Source organism: Phocoena sinus, chromosome 5 (genome assembly GCF_008692025.1).
Source record: "Phocoena sinus isolate mPhoSin1 chromosome 5, mPhoSin1.pri, whole genome shotgun sequence".
NCBI classification, from domain to species: Eukaryota; Metazoa; Chordata; class Mammalia; order Artiodactyla; family Phocoenidae; genus Phocoena; species Phocoena sinus.
The window spans coordinates 8531816-8550202 of NC_045767.1; positions in this window are offsets into that span (position 1 = coordinate 8531816).

Consider the following 18387-nt stretch of genomic DNA (forward strand, 5'->3'; position numbering starts at 1 on the left):
CTTATTGGGGCTTTTAATCTTGACTTCCATAAAGTAAACCTTAGTTTTTAAAAATTCAACTGTCATATCTGATTAAATAATTAGTACTGTCAAATGACATCATAGGCAAGGCTTTAGTTGTTTTATCTTTCTTATTTATCCTAACAAAAGGAAGGACAGACTAGTACTGAACACTACTGTTATTATATAATCATTACTATAAAAGCATAAGAAAATTCAGTAAGATTTTTCTGAAATGTAGAAGAAATTTTTCAAGCAATTTTAAAACTACAGTAAAATTATAAGCATGATACAGAGATTTCCCATTTAACCCCTATCCCCACATATGCACAGCTTCCCCCAAAATCAGCATCACTCACCAGAGTGGTACACTTTTTTACAAAGGATGATCCTATATTGACAAATCATAATCACCTGAAGTCCATAGTTTACCTTCGCCTTCACTCTTCTTTTTTTAAAAAAGATTTACTTATTATTTATTTATTTTATTTATTTTTGGCTGTGTCGGGTCTTGGTTGTGGCACGTGGGATCTTCGTTGAGGCATGCGGGATCTTTCGTTGCAGAGCGTGGGCTTTTTCTAGTTGTGGCGTGTGGGTTTGCTCCCTCTAGTTGTGGCGTGCAGGCTCCAGGGTGCATGGGGTCTGTAGTTTGAGGAACGCAGGCTCTCTAGTTGAGGCACATGAGCTCAGTAGTTGTAGTGCGTGGGCTTAGTTGCCCCACCGCCTGTGGGCTCTTAGTTCCCTGACCAGGGATTGAACCCACGTCCCCTGCATTGCAAAGGGGATTCCTTACCTCTGGACCAGTGGAGAAGTCCCACCTTAGGGTTCGCTCTTGGTTGGAGTACATTCTATGGACTTAGACAAATATATATCCATTATTAAAATATTATACAGAGCCTTTTCACTGCCATATATATCGTCTCTGCTCTATCCACTCTCCCCATTCTCCCCCAGCCTTGGCAACCACTGCTCTTTTTATTGTCTTCATAGTTTTGCCTTTTCCAGAATCTCATATAATTGGAATCATATAGTACGTAGCCTTTTCAGATTGGCTTCTTTCATTTAGTAATATTCATTTAAAGTTTCTCCATAACTTTTCATGGCTTGATAGCTCATTTCCTTTTTAGCTCTGAATAATATTCCATTGTCTGAATGTACAATGAAGTTTATTTATCCACTCACCTACTGAAAAACATTATGATTTCTTCCAAGCATTGACAATTGTTATAAAGCTCGTATCAACATCCATGTGCAGGTATTCCTGTGGACATAATTTTTAAACTCCTTTAGGAAAATACCAAGGAGTACAACTTCTGGATCATACTGTAAGTATAGGTTTAGCTTTATAAGAAACTGCCATACTGTCTTCCAAAGAGGCCATACCATTTGCATTCCCACCAGCAATGTATGAGAGTTTCTTTTGCTCTATATCCTTACCAGCATTTGTTTAAAGTGTTCCAGATTTTGACCAGTCTAATAAGTATGTAGTGGTAACTCATTATTGCTTTAATTTGCATTTACCTGATGATATATAATGTGGAACATCTTTTCATTTGTTTATTTTCCATCTGTGTATCTTCTTTGGTAAATTGTGTATTAAAGTCTCTGGCCCATTTTTTAACTAAGTTGTTTGTTTTCTTATTGTTGAGTTTAAGGGTTCTTTATTTTGGACAACAGTCCTTTATTGGATACGTCTTTTGCCTCCCAGTGTGGCTTGTCTTTTCATCCTTTTGACAATATCTTTTGCTGAAAGAAGTTTTTAATTTTAATTATGTCCAGCTTAATTATTTATTTCATGGATTGTATGGTGTTGTGGGTGTTATATCTAAAAAGAGATCACCATACCCATATTATCTAGGTTTTCTCTTCTTATCTTCTTTTGTCATTTTGCATTTACATTTAGGTCTATGATCCAACTTGAGTTAATTTTGGGGAAGGCTATAAGGTCTGTGCCTAGATTTATTAACATTATTTTTCTGCATGTGGATGTCTAGTTGTTTCAGCACCATTTGTTGAAGAGATTTTGTTCTATTATATTGCCTTTGCTCCTTTGTTAAAGATCAGCTAACTATATTTTTGTAGGCATATTTTTGCTTTCTCTATTCTGTTCCATTGATCTATTTATCTTTTCTTTCATGGTACCAAACTGTCTTGATTACTTCAGTTTTATTGTAAGTCTTGAAGTCACGTAGTGTCAGTCTTCCAACTTTGTTATTCTCCTTCATTATTGTGTTGGTCATTCTGAGTCTTCTTCCTCTCCACATAAAATCAGTTTATCAATATTGATAAGTTAACTTTTCAGGATTTTGGTGGGATTTCAAGAAATCTATAGATAAAATTGGGAAGAACTGACATTTTGAAAAAGTTTAGTCTTCCTATTATGGACATGGAAGAGTGTTCCTTCCTCTGCTATATTTTGGAAGAGTTTGAGAAGGATAGGTGTTAGCTCTTCTCTAAACGTTTGATAGAATTCCCCTGTGAAGCCATCTGGTCCTGGGCTTTGGTTGTTGCAAGATTTTAATCACAGACTCAGTTTCAGCGCTTGTAATTGGTCTGTTTATATTTTCTATTTCTTCCTGGTTCAGTCTCAGAAGGTTGTGTTTTTCTAAGAATTAGTCCATTTCTTCCAGGTTGTCCATTTTATTGGCATATAATTGCTTGTAATAATCTCTCATAATCCTTCGTATTTCGGCAGTGTCAGTTGTTAGTTCTTTTTCATTTCTAATTCTATTGATTTGAGTCTTTTCCCTTTTTTGCCTGATGAGTCTGGCTAATGGTTTATCAATATTGTTTATCTTCTCAAAGAACCAGCTTCTAGTTTTATTGATCTTTGCTGTTGTTTCCTTCATTTCTTTTTCATTTGTTTCTGATTTGATCTTTATGATTTCTTTCCTTCTGCTAACTTTGGGGTTTTTTTCTTCTTGTTTTTTTAATTTCTTTAGGTGTAAGAATAGGTTGTTTATTTGACATTTTTCTTGTTTCTTGAGGTAGGATTGTATTTCTATAAAGTTCCCTCTTAGAACTGCTTTTGCTACATCCCATATTTTTTGGGTCTTTGTGTTTTCATTGTCATTTGCTTCTAGGCATTTTTTGATTTCCTCTTTGATATCTTCAGTGATCTTTTGGTTATTTAGTAGTATATTGTTTAGCCTCCATGTGTTTGTATTTCTTACAGATTTTTTCCTGTAACTGATGTCTGGTTTCATAGCATTGTGGTCAGAGAAGACACCTGATAGGATTTCAATTTTCTTAAATTTACCAAGGCTTGATTTGTGACCCAAGATATGATCTATCCTGGAGAATGTTCCCATGAGCATTTGAGAAGAAAGTGTATTCTGTTGTTTTTGGATGGAATGTCCTATAAATATCAATTAAGTTCGTCTTGTTTAATGTATCATTTAAGCTTGTGTTTCCTTATGATCTGTCAATTGGTGAAAGCGGGGTGTTAAAGTCCCCTATTATCATTACATTACTCTTGCTTTCCCTTTTATGGATGTTAGCATTTGCCTTATGTATAGAGGTACTCCTATGTTGGGTGCATAAATAATTACAATTGTTATATCTTCTTCTTGGATTGATCCCTTGATCATTACGTAGTGTTCATCTTTGTCTCTTGTAATAGTCTTATTTTAAAGTCTATTTTGTCTGATATAAGAATTGCTACTCCAGCTTTCTTTTGATTTCCATTTGCATGCAATATCTTTTTCCATCCCCTCATTTGCAGTCTGTATGTGTCCCTGGGTCTGAAGTGGATCTCTTGTAGATAGCATATATAGGGGTCTTGTTTTTGTATCCATTCAGCCAGTCTATTTCTTTTGATTGGAGCATTTAATCCATTTACATTTAAGGTAATTATCAATATGTATATCCCTATTACCATTTTCTTAATTGTTTTGGGTTTATTATTGTAGGTATTTTCCTTTTTTGTGTGTTTTCTGCCTAGAGAAGTTCCTTTAGTATATGTTGTAAAACTCGTTTGGTGGTGCTGAGTTCTCTCAGCTTTCACTTGTCTGTAAAGTTTTAAATTTGTCTGTCAAATCTGAATGAGATCCTTGCTGGGTAGAGTAATCTTGGTTGTAGTGTTTCCCCTTTCATCACTTTAAATATGTCCTGCCACTCTCTTATGGCTTACAGAGTTTCTGCTGAAAGATCAGCTGTTACCCTTATGGGGATTCCCTTGTATGTTATTTGTTGTTTTTCTCTTGCCACTTTTAATATTTTTTCTTTGTATTTATTTTTTGATAGTTTGATTAATATGTGTCTTGGTGTGTTTCTCCTTGGATTTAGCCTGTTTGGGACTCTCTGTGTTTCCTGGACTTGATTGACTATTTCCTTTCCCATATTAGGGAATTTTCCAACTATAATCTCTTCAAATATTTTCTGTCCCCTTCTTTTGCTTTTCTTCCTCTGGGATGCCTATAATTAGAATGTTGGTGCATTTAATCTTTGCCCAGAGGTCTCTGAGACTGTACTCAATTCTTTTTATTTTTCATTCTGCTCTGTGGTAGTTATTTCCACTATTTTATCTTCCAGGTCACCTATCCGTTCTTCTGCCTCAGTTATTCTGCTATTGATTCCTTCTAGAGAATTTTTAATTTCGTTTATTCTGTTATTCATCATTGCTTGTTTTCTCTTTAGTTCTTCTAGGTCCTTGTTAAATGTGTCTTGTAGTTTATCCATCCTATTTCCAAGATTTTGGATCATCTTTATTCTCATTACTCTGAATTCTTTTTCAGGTATATTGCCTATTTCCTCATCATTTGTTTGGTCTGATGGATTTTTACCTTGCTCCTTCATCTCTACGTGTAGGTCACCTGAGGGTGTCTGTTCCCCACCCAGACAGGTCAGGGTTAAAGTAGCAGCTGATTAGGGGGTTCTGGCTCACTCAGACTGGGGGGCAGGAGGGGTACAGAATTCAGGGCAAGTCTGCTGAAGCAGAGGCTGGCGTGACGTTGCAACAGCGTTAGGTGCACCATGAGTTCTCCTGGGGAAGTTGTCCGTGGATTACGGGACCCTGGCAGTGGCAAGCTGCACAGGCTCCCAGGAGAGGAGGTGTGGATAGTGACCTGTGCTTGCACGCAGGCTTCTTGGTGGCTGCAGTAGCAGCCTTAGCGTTTTATGCCAGTCACTGGTGTCTAGGCTGATAGACGTGGCTTGCGCCTGTCTTTGGAGCCCATTTAGGTGGTGCTCTGATTCTCTCTCCTTGTGCACCCTGAAACAATGGTCTCTTGCGTCTTAGGCAGGTTCAGACTTTTTCCTGGACCTCCTCCTGGCTAGCTGTGGTGCAGCAGCCCCCTTCAGGCTGTGTTCATGCAGCCAACCCCAGTCCTCTCCCTGGGATCTGACCTCCGAAGCCCGAGCCTCAGCTCCCAGCCCCCACCCGCCCTGGATGGGGGTGAGCAGACAAGCATCTCAGGCTGCTGAGTGCTGGTTGGCACCCATCCTCTGTGCGTGAATCTCTCCGCTTTGCCCTCTGCACCCCTGTTTCTGTGCTCTCCTCCGTGGCTCAGAAGCTTCCCCCTGCCACTCTCCCCATCTCCACCAGTGAAGGGGCTTCCTAGTGCGTGGAAACCTTTCCTCCTTCACAGCTCCCTCCCACTGGTACAGGTGCCGTCCCTATTCTTTTGTCTCTGTTTTTTCTTTTGCCCTACCCAGGTACGTGGGGAGTTTCTTGCCTTTTGGGAAGTCTGAGGTCTTCTGCCAGTGTTCAGTATGCGTTCTGTAGGATTTGTTTCACATGTAGATGTATTTCTGATGTATTTGTGAGGAGGAAGGTGATCTCCATGTCTTACTCCTCCACCATCTTGAAGGTCTCCACCTTTCTTGCATTATTGCGTTAGCAAAGGCAATACCTAGCATGATGTTCATCTAGTAATGAGTGGGGACATCCTTGTCTTGTACCTAATCCTAGTGGGAAAGCTTCAAGTTTCTCACCATTAAGTATGATGCTAGCTGTAGGGTTTTTGTAGTCACATATAAATTTTAAATGTTTCATTTCTGTTTTCAAAAGCAATGTGTATTAAATAGTCATGGGTTGGAGATAGCTTAAGAAGAAAGAGAAAGAACTTCCTTATATATTCAGAATATAGAACATTAGAACAATGCCAACAATATTCCAAATAAATTACATAATTAAATTTCCTTCATCAATTACTTAGACTCTTTGTGATTGATTCTTGTTCTCTTGGATCTTGGGTTAACATTAACTTTAAAGAGACCTGGAAAACCTGACAGCACAGAGATATGATCTGAATGTTGTCTAAGCAATAAAATCAGAAGCCTATACCCAGAATCTATTCTTTGAAGTGTCCTTGGTTTAAGGTACCTGATAGGGTCCTTTTCACAGGGTTTGACATGGTCTTTCTTTGATGAAGAAATAAACTGGCCTGTAGCTAACTGCAGGGCCTTTAGCCAGCGTTGGAGTAAAATAAAATCTATGTGTAAATGACAGATACTAAATAGAGTTATTGTTAATTTGCCACTGATAACTTTTATGTGTGAAAATTATGATGAAAATCACAGCAAAAATAATGCAAGTGACAAGGAAATGGGTGTTTCTGTAGCATGCGAAATAAGGTAAAATAGTGATTTCCCCAAAATTTGACAAGATATCATTAAGAGCAATGATTATATGTATTTTCAAAGAAGTCAGTGAATATTACAAAGGATTTATAAAAATTGATGAAAATAATTTTTATAGGGGAAAAATTTTGGTGTATAACATAAAATAATCATGAGGCATGACCTATGTAATATATCAAGAACATATCAAAAAAAAAACCCAAAATATGCCATAGATATATCAAGAATATCAATTAAAGTGATTCAGTAAGTCTGGAGTAGAACCTAAACATCTGAATTTTTATAAAATATAGATAATTTAGATATGCATCCCTAATTAAAAAGAACTAGCTTAGAAGATGCTAAAATTAAATTTAAAAATAAGGTTGAGATCAAGTAAGCATTTTAAATAATAACTGATGTTATGTCTGGTAACATTTGAGTCTTATTATCTAAAATCAGACAACCAACCACCAAGACTCTATAAACAGAAAGATTATGAACACTGACAGTTTCTTGGAAATTCCCTATTTTGTCAAGAATAGTGAAGGGTGTGATATGTTACGCTACTTGCACAGCTATAGCCAGAGAAAAATGTTATTTATTGATACAACCAGATCAATGGCCTGAGTGACACCACAGTATCCGTTCCCCATCCTTTAGTTCCAAAGGTAGTATATGAGAGGATTACTCACTGAAGATGAGGGACTGAAAACATCCTCTCTGTTTATATACAGGAGAGAGATTGCTGCCCCTCTCTACTCCCAAAAGGAGATGAAAACACAAAACAATACAAAAAACAAAAACAAACAAACAAAAAAAACCCAGAGCTTTTAATGTTTTGAGGCTTGAAGGAAAGGATTTTCACCCAAATCTTTTTAGATATATAAATAATTCTTTCTAAGAGCTAGACAAACTGGAGTATCACCAACTTTTACAAGCTATAGATGTCTCCTAATTCTGGGCTTCAGCCGTTCTGAGATGTAAATATCTATGTGTTTCAGTCCTTTTTTGGCCTTAACTTAGGACCTTGTACAGGCTGTAATCACAGAGCTATCTAGGGGAGATGATAGAAGTTTATTATCCTTTCCTATCAGAGCACAGACAGATCATAAATGACAAATCAGAGATAAATGACTACAGATCTAATCTCTCATGGAATACAAACATTAAAATAATTCGGGGAGAAGTGAAATTAAGTGTTTTCTGGCTTAATGTCATCCATATTTCATGTGTCAGGAGTCTAGGGCACATGCAGGAGCACGGAGAAATATAGGAAAATGGTATTCCCCCACATTCTCATAAAAAAGACAATTTATGAAGTATTTGTAAAAGTAATATTTTATCTCTACAAATTTAACCTAGAGAATGTTGAGCATCTCTTCTAATTTGACAATAGTATTCATTCTACTCATGAGTAATAACATATCAAATAAACCTCATTATTTTTAGCACCTCTAGTGAACACAGTATATTTTTTGCTCTGTCACTGTTGCTCCTAGTATAGTTTCAACCACTTGGGTTATAACTCTTAGCCAAAGTTACTAACTTCTATTCCAAAGAGACAAACTGAAGGCAGAGGATGTAATGGATAACTGAGAAGTGTCTGTCATGAGCCAGATTTTAGCCTATAAACCAAAGTCCTGAGTGCATATAACATAACTCTCTACACATACAAATATCCCTATATAATTTCTCAAAGTGGCAAAAATGAATTTTTAAATTAACATGGACCAAAGGCATAGTTTTTTTTAGCATATAAAAATAAGAAGCAAATTATGTAAACTTAAATTATCTAGTAGTCAATGTTTCTATATTCTGTCTTAGAAATTATCTGGGTAGTCAAGGAATATCCATTAAGTAACTCAGCTAAATCAGTCCAAGGTTTTAAAGGGCTCGAAAATCATCTTTGAGTTGATATATTACAAAAGGTAATCATGGTTGAGTTTGTCATGAAAATGATTCAATTTAGTTCAATAAAGATTACATTTTTCATAATTTTAAACATTTATAAGAGTAATGTCACTTATTTGATCAGTAACATTTAAATATACAAATTTAGTAAAATCACACCTGACTAGAATAACCATACTAAGTAGAATAAAAAGCTATTCTACTTTAAACTGATTAATAAGAGAAGGCATAGCTATATTTTTATACCAAAATTAGTAAATTATTTTTTGCCAGTTTTACCTAATTTATGTGAATTTGGATTTTTTAAAGTCTCTGCATTAGTTTAATAAGAATACTATATTTATCTTTTAATTATAGCATAATTAAATTGTAGAAGTTCAATTTCCTTATTATCTGTGAATTTTAGAAATTTAATGTTTATATAAGTGCTTATTTTTCTCAGTAAGTCTATTAGAATAGCACTCCTTTACTTTAAGAGAATATATGGGCTAATTTCTTAATACCCTCCAGAGGTAAGAAAATATTACATATTTACACTATGAGATGTAAAAACCTGTCTGGGTTATGGACAAGCTTACAGACAAAAAGATAAATTTATACTTGTGATTTTATATTTTCAGCCTTGAGTCAATAGCAAGCACAAAAACACAGAAGTTCACCAGTCAAGATACGAAAGAGGGCTTCCCTGGTGGCGCAGTGGTTGAGAGTCCGCTTGCCGATAAAGGGGACATGGGTCCGTGCCCTGGCTCTGGAAGATCCCACATGCCGCGGAGCGGCTAGGCCCGTGAGCCATGGCCACTGAGCCTGCGCGTCCGGAGCCTGTGCCCGCAACGAGAGAGGCCACAACAGTGAGAGGCCCGCGTACCGCAAAAAAAAAAAAAAAAAAAAAAAAGATACGAAAGAATTGTTCTTAACATTAATCAAAATTTTCTGATAGATTTGAGCTCAAACTACACAAGTAGACCAACAAAAAGGGCTAATAAAACAATTCTCTACCACTTCTATCAAGTAGTTAATAGATCTCTATAAACCATTAACACATTTACAGAAATCATAAAATGAGCAAGCTATAGACCCAAATTCCTAATCACTGCTTGTGACTTATTGGCCATAAAAAAAGAAAATATATAGAAAAGAAAACAAATTGGAAAAACGGAACAAAATTCTGTTGCTATTTGGATTCACCTTAAGGAATAAAGGTGTCTGGGCTTGAATAGCCTATGGAAGGCACACTTCTCAGGCAACAGTGTTGATCTAGTTCTATCAGGTGAATGAATCCACTGGGAATCTCAGTAGAAGGCTTCCAAAATTGTTAAAAAATAAATTTCCAAGAAAAGTAAAATTATGATGTCTCATACAGATATATAAGAAGAACCCTTATTAAAGATTTCTTTAACTCAGTATTAATGAAGGCGCCAGGGAGCTTTTGCAACCAATTCAAAAGAGAATTGAAAGAAACACAAATTTATTTTGAGTAAAGCATATTGAAATGAATTTACAAATGGACTAAAAACTAGCTTTTTTCAAGAGTAGCAGAGAGGGAAGAGAAGAAAGTCAGTTGAATCCCACTGAACATAATTCATTTGCATTTTCAAAGATAAGAATTATTTTGCGTAACTTTCAGTTACCTACAGTTTACAAGTTGTAAATTAAAGGCAATCAAATTCTAGGACCAGTTAATCTAAAAGGATGGCCTTGAATCAGTGCATAGTATTCTATTGGAGACACCTAGCAATCTTTTCTGCAAATTCAAAAATGTCTTTACGAGATACATAAATAGATAAAAATTGTGTTCTTGTATGTATCTAGCAATGCTGTTGAACGGTTTAATGTCAACCTGATTCTTAAAACTTTTAAATGATGCAGTTTTGTTCTTAGGGAGTTTAGTCTGCTTTTTTATTTTGTTTTATTTTAAGGAGAGCACTCCTTGTATTTGTTGTTCTTAGATTTCAGTACAATGGGTCTAGTTGTAGGGTTTTGTTTCTCTCTCTCACTGGATTCTCCCTGAGGTCTTTCAATTTGTGGTTTTTATTTATTATTTTTGTTTAGATTTTTTTGGTTATTCTCTGGATAGTATCATGTTCTAAAGGTGTTTATTTGATTATTAGTTTTTATATCTTTCAGCTTTTCTTCTATATTTACTATTTATTTTTCTCCCTTGTGGGTATTTTGGTGAGTTTCTTACTTTTTCTTTCATTCAGTGATTTCTTCTTCCGCTATATCTGTTCAGTGATATATTCCATCCATTTACCCCATTATTTATTTCAGTTATTACACCTTGTGTACCAAGTATTTCCTCTTGGTTCCTTTTTAGTGATTTTGTGATTTTCTTCAAACTAACACCTCGATTTATTTCCTTAATTAAATTTATTTTAAAATCTTGGACCATCTATTTCTCTTGATCTCTTCCAATACTTCAGATCTTCAACGTCCTACTTCATATGAACTTGCTTTAACTGTCCTCTTTCTCATTTCTAATTCCACCAGTTCCAGCCTTCTGTTTCCTAAAACAACATTGCAGTCATCCTTGATTTCTCTTATCTTCTAATAACTCACATTTATTTTTTCAGAAAATTCAGTTGGATCTTTCTTCAATACTATCCAGAATTGAACCATTTTCTACTACTTTCTCTGAATCAAGACACTATCAGTTAACCTCAAGATTATGGCAGTAGTCTCCTAACTGGTCCCTGTTTTTACCATATCCTCCATCAGTCTTCCTAACATAACAGCTTACCAAGTCCTATGAAGAAAACAGAAATTAGATTATTTTAGTCCTTCACTCAAATTCAGTTACAATCAGCCAGTGGGGCTGGAAGAGTGCTGGTTTCCCAGTCTGTCTTTATTCACACTAGGAGAACTTTTGTGTTGATCTAATATTACCTTTACTTTGGAAAAAGGCTAGCATTGTTGCAACTGGATTTTTGTGATGAGGGGGCAGAAAATGATATTCCCAAGGTTACAGAGGAAAGGCTGGGGCAGGCCTTAAAGCACTTTACTGCCATGTGAAAGAGAAAAGCCTCTCAAGCCCAGGAGCTGGTCTGGTACTATAACTAGGCCTTGCTCTTCTCCTGTTGAACATAAATAATTTCATGGAACACTAACATTAAATAAGGCCACTGGACCCTGATGGATCAAGACAAAAAGACCATAATCATATCTGAACACAGATAAAACAAGAACATTGCCCAGGCCACAAAATACCAAACACCCCGTCTCCCAGGTAATATGAGTGACTTTTACTTCTTTACCAAATTCAGCTTTAGCCTCAATCAAACTTTCTCTCTCTTAGATATGACTTAATAAGGTACTGAATCATGTAACCTCTATCTCCTTACATCATCTAATCCAGAGAAAAGCACCTCTTCCTATACCCTGCCCAAATTATCTAACACAGAACCAAATCTTCTACTAATTCCTTTCTAATACTTTTGTACTGAGATGCTCTCCAGTTCCCCATGGCACAAATCCTTCTTCACGGAGGTTGTCTGACTTGAACAGCTACAGGTTTCTCTTAATGATCTTTGGCTGGAAGGCATTGACACCCACCTCTTTTCATATTGAAGCCTCAGGAAGACAGTTCTCTAGCCAGTAAAGTGCTCAAAAATATTTTAAAATGCGCTCTTAAAAATTTTTCTGATTTGCAGTGTTTGTTGTAATTATTTCCACCATGGGTAATTTAAAGCTATGAGAAATTTATTTGGCTCTTAAAATCCTTGGAATTCCACTAATCAGCTATTGCTGGCTGGTGTAAATGGCTACAAGGCACTACTGCCTTTAGCCATCATGTACTCACAGACTGTATTTTTACTCCCTAAAATCCATGCATCCCTGCAGATTCTCCAGTTTCTCCATGGTAACTGGAGGAGCAAGAAAACAGCATCCTTCAACTGCTCACACTTCCAACACTAACTAGAAAGCCTGAAATTTAGTTTTCTCTCAAGTGGCCATGTGTGCAGGGGTTCACAAAATGAAAATCAACCACTGACTTAAAATATATATTGGCAATTACTTAAAGAAAAGGAAAACCTTTTGAACTTAATGGAAAATAACTTCTACAGATAGATCTCATTTTCCATTCAAGCTTCATAATACCAAATGGCACAAATCATTATGTATGATATCGAAGGCAAATATTTTAAATCTATTTTGTCATTGACTTTCATTAATACTACTTGAGAGCTGTCTTTAAAGGGAAGTAATTTTCTCTTAAGACACAGACATAATGATGCTTAAATGTCACATGTAAAAGAATAAGTTAATATTACTTGAATCATTTATAACTTTAATATTCAAACACACCGTAAATTGCAAGATCCGAGCTGAAAAGTAAAACCCCTTGTCACAAACTGCCTTCCTTTAGTGTTCCTAAAGCATCTATATTGTAAGATTTTGACAGTAGCCTGTCTGTTTTTGAAACTTGGAAAGCATACAAATTGGGTGAACTTAAATTACATAAGCTCTCTCTTCCTCAGTTTACTGTAAAATGAATATGAAGTGAATAGGACCTACCTCATAGAGTGGTGGTGAGGGCTAACTGACTTCACATATGCAAGTTGTCTCCAAAGTGCCTAGCACATAATAGGAGGTTATAAGCATGTGACTACTGTATTTTCCTATTATTCTATGACTCCAGCACACAACATAATTATACATTCAAATATGCACATTTTATGTAATTAGGCATTGTACAATAATAACAATAATTTTTAGGGGAAAGCTTATATGTATAGTATTGAAAATCTGCTCCTAGATGTGCACATTTCCAACACAGACTATCTTGGAAATAAAGAGTTACAAGATAATAATATTCACAGAACTGTATGGATGTTAGTTATTTGGGAGGAGAAAGTTATATTATTCAATATGTTTTAAAATAGAAGTCATAAAAAAGAATAAAACAATCATTATAACTGTGTTTCAGTATTGGCGTATTTTGTTTAAGTTGAAATAAAAGCTATTTAAAACTTTAAAAGTGTGAAATTACCCTTGCCCTTTGAAATGGTAGTTTAATGTAAATGTAAGAATTAAAAGGTGACTAACCATGTATTACTTTTTCATATTTGTCAGCTTAATCCAGTTGGGTGGTTTAGAAATTCTGTCACAGATGTCTGAAATTGTTAAAATTAGCATGCCTTTATCTGCAGAATGCAGAATGTTCGTTTACATAAAATTGGTTCATTTCTAAAACAATGTAGCTATAAAATTATGTTTTTATAAAATATATTTAAAGTAATATTCTGGCAGAATTATTTGAGGGGAAAACTCAGAGCATTTCTGATATATTCACCATGATTCACCATCCCAGCAGTGCCAAATCCACAGTCTTACCTATTGATCATAGTTATTGAATCCTGTTTTAAAGGGAAAGATTATTATTACTGTGAAAACAGGGTGAAGTATAAAGATTTATCAGCAACGTAAGTAATTGGGTTAGGCTGCTTTCGTTGACTATTTCTCTGTCTATCCATTTTCTAGAATATCCATTTCAAAAGGTATCATGGACTTTTATTATGTGAGACACTTCTAAGTATTTTGAGCAATGGGGTGTTCAGTCATATGAAAAGTAAGTAATTTTGTAAACTTATCTCTTTTTAATAAAAAAAATTAAAAGTGGTCAAGAAGCAGAAATATGTTCTATATTGACACAGATCAGAGAAAAATGGAGAGAGAGAGAGAGACTGGGAGGGAGGAATTGGAATAAAAGTAGGAAAAGAGCAAAGAAAAAGGTGAAATTAATTTCAGTTTAAAAAATTTATAAGTGAAAATACAGTTTTAACAATTAGTATAGAATTTATGCAGGAAAATCTTTCAACCAAAATCTTTAGGGATTATTTTCACAAATGGTTTGATTTTACTTTTTAAAATCAAAAATTAATACCAGAGTAAGATAAATATGTAAATTTATCTCTATATTAGTGTCTGAGTTATATTCCAAACCTAAGATTTTCTGCTTTCAATCCATTTTCTTTTAAGACTCTGCTCAAGTACCTCACAGCCATATAGGCCACTTCTAAATAATCCTCTTTGTCTATGAGCCCTGTTGAGGCACCAGCAAGAGTTGATAAGCTCATGGATAGACACTTGACCCAAGGGCAGCCATTGTCTTCAATTATCATTGAAGAGAAACGTGGTTTGAATAGCTTTGCCAGAACAACGAACATCAGGGCCACTTTGAATCTTACTCTTAAAAATTTGAATAGGTAAATACGGATAATATTGTAGATTTAACAGTGACGATTAAACTGCAAAGTCATGAAGTAGAAAATGGCATAAGGAAGATGTAATAGCCAAAACGTTGACTAAATCAGATTTGAAGAAGCAGAAACAATTATGTAAAGAAAATACACAACAAAGGGTGGCCACTTTAGTAGTCAGAAAATAAGTGTACAAACAAAGATAAGATAAATATGAGAGGGGGCAAAGTTACGTTAATGTTAGAAACTACTGTGCAAAATCACATACTTCTTGACTGTACTCCTTATTCTCCAGTCCTGTTTTGTTTTCTTTCACTCCACTTATCTTAATTTAAATGCAATGTATTTTACTAATGTGTATATTGTTTATTTCTTGTACTGGAATATAAGTCCCATGAAGGCAAGTTTGTGTGTTGGTTTTTCCCACAAAATCCAGAATAGTGTCTGGAATATAGTTAGTGCTCAAAAAATAATAAAAATAAAAATATATATAAATATAATAAAGTAGATGAATACCATTCTGATTTTAATAGTTCTAAGTCTAACTTTGTTTGCATTTGTTTGTTTATTTGTATTACTTTTAAGAATGTTCCTAAATTACATTAAATAATTCTGCATGACATTAATTACACATACACACACACATGCACACACACACATATACACACACTACTATCTGGAATATTTCCACTTCCCCAGGGGAAATTATTTCAAAGTTTTTAAAATCATATTTGTTTGTTACTTACACTCACCTATCTAAATAATACTAAATAAAACTTTTATATCCTTCCTTTTTTTGGCTTTGCAATTTTAGGTATTATTTATTGACTTCTAATCATGGACACTCTTTTTACCATCACTTATTTATTTTGCTTCTTCCTGTGGAATAAATAATTATATATTTCAATTCAACTTTCTATTAAACTTTTAGTAAATTTCTGGCATAATTTTTTTCCCCAAGAGTTGTTTCTGTTCTCTGAATACTTCTTTGAAAATCACCTTGTTCAAAATATGGAGAAATAATAAGCAGATTACAAATAAAAGTTAAATAACTACAAATCAGTGGTTTTCAAGCTGTATACAGGTTGGAATGGGGGGTAATCTGGGACTCTTTCTGCTCAGACTTCCTCTTATCTCCGTCAGTGTCCCCTGAAACAATTTGAGGTCCCTAGGTGACCTTACTTGGGTTTCAAAAGAAAGATTCTGAAGAAATAATGATATAATTATAAACCTATACAAATAAATTTTGTAGAATATTTAAAGAAGAAACATTTCTTGTGAAATAAACATACCGTTCTTTTAGAAAGTTAATATAGTATCAAAATAATACATTCAGATTTAATAATGTGGCCTATCTTTTGAAAACATGCAGTTAAAAGAAATGCATGACAATAATACTGTAGTTAAAATTAATTCTGTAAGAATGGTAGTGAAATTGCAATAAAATTACAAAGCTTTTAGATTTGTTTCTAAGCAAGATATTGGATTCTGTACTTTTTCATGACTTCTCACTCTACATGGAAGCTTTTTCACACTTAATATTTTTATTATTATCTCCAAACTATTAAATCCCATCTTTTAAGTCCTGACCTTCTGCAGTAAAAAGACCTTAAAGAAAGATTTGAATTTATATATGTGGAGATAGTAACAGAGCATTTCATGTGAGTGGAAAGATTTCAGTTCCAAGGCCCTACAAACTCATCCCACTTATCCAAACTTATTTCCTTAATTATTCCTTGTCACAAACCATAATAAAGACAGATCTAAATGGACGATGCTCCTCTTATCCTCTTTTAAAAGGTATTCTTTGCAGAGGTTTTTAATCAGCTTCCCACTAGGCCCCTTTCTTTTATTTGTTTGGCCTTCATTTGTTTTTTGATATAACATATAACAATTTGGGTATTATGCTTAATGGAGATTTCTAGATTATCTTGTAAAATCAGAGATTCTGGCTACATAGGACATGCATTTCCATAGTGAGTGACTGACTGGGGCCTGAGTGTCAGCTTTCTCCTTTACCCCAGGAAAAGGCATGAGCTGTACAGTCTCCACCATTAACAACACATGTTCACAAGATCTACCTCCCTTTGGTGGCTTCACTATATACACCTCCTAGCTGCTCCTGTAGGCACTTGGCACAGCTGCAAATCTTAATCTAAATCTTTGATTTAAAATATTTGTAAATTGAGAGCTAGAAAAGTTAAATTACTTTGTGCCTATTTTAGAGAACTGGACAGTGAGTTAGAAATTAGAGCTCCTGAACCCCAAACTTTAATATTTATTGGATAGAATTTCATCTTGTTGAAATATAATAATTGTACTTTATTAAAATTAGTACTTTATTTGAATCTTTACATATGATGATTATTTAATATTCTTAGAAATGAACTCAAAGTATAGTTGCAGACAATGCACCTTTGTGTAAGTAGTATGATCTCTCAAAATTCTCTTCTTTAGACTAGTAAGTGGAATTCAGTAATTTTCACATATACAATAATTCTCTGCTAAATTTTGTACATTTTCCTGCTGGATTCAGAGTAATCTAAAATAAAAAAGTCAATAAAATAAGACAAATATGTATGTTGGGTGTGAGTTAAGTCCCAAAATAAACTTTATTATCAATAATATATTAATTATAACAGAGAGCAAAATATCAATGAAAATATGACTTTTTTTGATTCTACAATGATGTTCAAATTCAATTACATAATGAATCAGATAACTTTGATCCTTCTAATTTTCTTTCCATCAAAAGTTTCCTGATATTTTCCAGTAGGAAAATCTATTGTTTATTTAGAATCATGGTTATTCCACTGTGTTGTTTGCAACTTTTTCGTGTGCTTCCTCACTCTGTTTCATTATAGTACAAGAAATGAGCCAAAATGAGGGAAAGGGTGATATACATTTTGAGGCCATATTAATTTAGGGTGATTAAAGACAGTGTGGTTTATTTTAGATCCATACAATTGAACATTGGATAGAGTAGTGTATATTTTAAAGTAAAAGTATTGGAGAAAACTTTATGGAATATTGTTTACAAATATCTTTCAGTAGTGACTTTAAGCATACAAAGTTTTCCAAAGATCTTTAAGGTATAGTCAAAGAATTTGTTCATTTAGTCAGTTTTTTAATAGAGTTTATATAGTACTGATGGTCTTAATGATCTTAAGAGAAATTAGATATGATAAGTATTAACTGATACACCAATTTCAAAAAACCTGTCAATAGAAATGTGATTATTATTAGAATATTTTGCAACTGGCATTGTAGGAGATTGCTGGCAAATATACTTGGCATCTTTTCCACGTTTTAGTTTTTAAAATATACTACAAAACTCTCTTATGTGGCCAGAGATAGTTAATAGTCCATATTGCACAAAGATGTAAAATTGCACTTGATGGATATAAACTAAAATATTACTCTGTGTTTCAGTTTGAACAGGTTTTAAAATGAAGACATTTGCATTTTTACTTTTCAAATACATTTTATCTTTTCAAATATACTGAGTAACTGGATTTTATTAGCATGAAGTAAAAAGATATTTTAAGAAGGCATAGAAGTAATTGATTTGCATTTTAGTGATATCAGAGGTTTAAAAGATTGCATTTTACTTCTATAATAAAAGCACAATTTCATACAAACAGCAAAGAATCAGAGATTTTTCCCAACAATCACACTGAATTGTTTGAAAACTTTACTGTTATGAAAATTAGTT